At 39.5% G+C, this 3,582-nt stretch overlaps 1 non-coding gene across 1 annotated transcript; it reads right to left on the reverse strand.

Annotated features, from left to right (window-relative positions):
- Nucleotides 1-2,910: 2,910 nt before the first annotated feature.
- Nucleotides 2,911-3,018, reverse strand: LOC149247933 (U6 spliceosomal RNA). The gene has a single exon (XR_016267609.1). It is a non-coding gene; the product is annotated as a U6 spliceosomal RNA (small nuclear RNA).
- Between the last annotated feature and the right edge of the window lie 564 nt (nt 3,019-3,582).

Below are 3,582 nucleotides of genomic sequence, written 5' to 3' on the forward strand. Positions count from 1 at the left end.
TCGACTCCACCAGAAGTCAATGAGCAGCATGCGACTGCTACAACAGAGGCAATAACGACAATAGAAAGTGCAGGGGTAGACTAACTAGTCTACAAGAATACCCTACTGTGCAGAGGTTGGAAACTGAGGCGCAAGAGCTGTAGTAGCGCTATGATGAGGTAAAAGGAACAACGCGTATTGTTTCCCTCACACAGAGACTTGCAAAGTTGTAGGAGGCCAAGGTATTGAAGGAGCAAGTAGATGCAGCTCAGCACAAAGAGGCAGTGCTGAAGATGCACTTGAAGCCTTGGTTGGACGAGGCCTACTTGATCACGACCTCCATTGAAGGCAAACTAGCTAGTCTGTAGGAGACTCAGCGGAAGCTTCAGGCTGACAATGCAGAGCCAACAATAAAACAGCTGGTCGAGAAAATAAAGCAGGCGGCCATGCAGTGCACCGCCGAGGTAGCAGTTGTACAGGTCGAGCTCGGGGGTCTTAGCTTGAAGATCTCTGTGCCCGCAGAGTAACTCGAGGGCAAGTCACCATGTTTATGTTGGGAGCTTGTTGGAAACGGGTTCGCCAAAGAGCTATTTTTGGCACTAAAAACCCATGTTTGGGGTAGAAGGACCAAATTTTGTAATAAATATGTAAAGTCTCTACATTTTTTGGTCGCGGAGCACAAAGAGGTCAAAGGTTTGTCCTCCCTTGTGGTGTAAAATATCATGTTGGCTGTAAATATCTACGTATAAAAAGGGAGTCTTAGAAGAGTCTAAGAGGGGAGTGGTAATGGGAAGAAGAATTTTGGGTAAGAAGTTCTAAATTTTCTCAAGTCTTAGCGTAGGTAGAGGCTCTGCAACTGAGTGTGCAGAGGCCTAGGGTGGAAGTCCATAACTGAGTGTATGGACCACTGCAGCTATGTGAGCATGGCAGATAGAGTCTGTACTAAACTTGAGATATCAATAGAGAGAATTATTCTGTAATTACTATGTATTTTGTTTCTATTTAATTCATCCGATTATATTATGTTACGATCTGGGTTTACATTATAGTGCTTGTTTAATGTGAAAATGTATTTGATTATATATGTTAATTGAATGCAAGCAAGAGTAAAGGTTTACACGAAGGTAACTATAAATGCATGGTAGATTAGGTAACACTTAAGATAACTTGGGAACTTATACAGTAACAAAGTCACAGAGGCATGTGAGTGCCTGCACCTTAGGTTAGGGATGCACGAAGATCAGTCGAGTACCTTCGCAGAGGTATTGAAGGATGGAAGATAAGGAACATTGATAAGCCCTAAAGGCTTGTAGATCTGCCCAAAGGTAGGATCAAGAAGTATAGACCAACATTACGACCATCCTAGGGTGTGGAAACTTAGTTCCTGCATCCCCCCATACTGCTTCAGGTGAGACTTCGGTCCGCACTCCGCGGGCTGATGCCGAAAGGGCCAGTAGTGTAGGGATTTGCTTGGATGACTAACGTTGAACCTGGGTTACAGCCCATCAAGCCAACAACCCCATTAGAAATGTCTGCAAAACTCTTAAATAAAAGGACTTGACATTTCCATGAGAAGGAGGCACCGTAATATTTTGGAACTATTCACGGAGGGATGCTGCCTCATAGAAACCTTGTCCTCTAGGTATCCATAGTAATTTCAACTAACCAACTGATTTACCTTCAACAAAAGGGGAAACAACAATAGGAGAAGAAAATCCATATGATAATCGAACTAACTCATTGGTATCCATGACCTTAGAATCCTCTGGGCTAGCTAAGGTTTGCTGAGAATTCAACCTCCCCTCTAAATCATCACTAGCTCGCGGAGAGGTATCAACCGATAATGAGAATCCAAAAAAATATGTTATAGGTCCATCAGACATGAAAACATGATAGAGAACCTTTAGATGACTTGTTTAGTGATAGGAAGAGCACCTGAAAGGAATCTTTCAGTAGTCCAACCTCTAGCAAAATGAGAAGTCCCCAGTAGAGGTGTCCAATTCCATAGGTAAACCCTTCATCAGGTCCATCTCCACCACAACCCATAAAATCCTCTTGCCAAAGGCCACTAGGCATCTATCATCGAAGTATACAAAATGGCCAATACAATTTGCAACTTGCATCACCATCGGATGGGTCCATAGCTCAAATGGAAAGCTAACTTATTTCACCTAGAGATAGTGGTATTTTAGCTTTTCCATTAGGGATTAGAACCAACACTCCACCATTGGAGCCACAAATATCCCCTTCCGAGCACCCAAACATGCTGCAAAATCGTCTAAAGATCCCCCTCATCCAAGAAGTGAAAATGAACCCATTCTTTCATAAGTAAGAAAACTGTAGGGAAATATCCCAACAACGGTTTTGAATGCGTCATGACCCAAGTTTAAATATGTGTTCTGTTAAGCGATATGAGATAAAATCTACCCATAAGGGCTTGGGCACATAGACTTGAAGCCTTGCTAAGATCTATATCATAACCCAATGTCAATAGGGGCTTCCTACCACACAGATGCAAAATCTTAGTACAATATACACAACCAACAGATAACATTCTCAAAAAGGGAGAAAGGTTGACATTATTCCTCGGGATAACTACAGGAGTAGGGATAGATGTCTCGCCATGCAAAGTTAGACCCTCACCCAAAACAATGCCCTTCACATTTCGTAGCATGTTATTGGGTAAAAGAAAAAAGACAAAGAAAAGGGCACCATATGTCAGACCCTACAATAGATGATGTTGGAAATGAGACAAAAGCCCCAATGATCACTAAAATAGGGTCCCATAATCAATAGCGAAGTGCAAAAAAAAAAAACCCCACACCCCCTTCCTAAGATGTAAAATTTCGCCGCAAGCACAGGGAGGGATTTACCTCACCATATTGCAGTTCATGTAAACAAAGTTGAAAAACCTTGAAGTTGCAATTACCCAAAAATTTGGACCATTTCTTGATTTGTGCATATCATCCTTGTGTAGAGGCCATGCTAATCTTCTCTGCATCGTTCTGAGTTAAATTAGTAAAATTAAGAGAAGGTAATGACCTTAGATGAGAAAAAACCTTCACAGAACCAAATTCAATACTTATTTATTCAAATATAACAAACGAAAAATAGTTTTTTTTGGCTGAAAATTAAATAATTTAATTAATTTTGCTTTGTTTTCACGGGATAATGTTATAATATCAATCATTATGTTGAAGGCATGGTCTACATTGGAATTGGGCTTGAGGAATTTCAAATTTTCCAATTATGAAAGGCTAATATTTAATAATCTGGGAATATTCTTCATCTAATACATAATCCAATGGATAGTATAGAAAATATGTGAATAGCTTTTCAATTTCTTTTGTTTGCACCTATCTTTAATTTATTAAAAAACAAAAAAAAATTAATGAAAAGTGTATATAGATAGGATTTCATTATGGACAAAAATTCAAAAAAAAATTAATGAAAAATATAGATAAATAAAATTTCAGCGTGGGCAAAAATTCTATATTTTATTGTGAGCAAAATTTCAAAAAATAATTAACGAAAAGTGCGGATAGATAAGATTTCATTGTGGACAAAAATTCTAGATAATCGTACTATCGAAGGCCGTGGCTC

Source organism: Pinus tabuliformis, chromosome 7 (genome assembly GCF_031772625.1).
Source record: "Pinus tabuliformis cultivar Carrire ecotype Pingquan chromosome 7, CPIR1, whole genome shotgun sequence".
Classification (NCBI taxonomy): Eukaryota; Viridiplantae; Streptophyta; class Pinopsida; order Pinales; family Pinaceae; genus Pinus; species Pinus tabuliformis.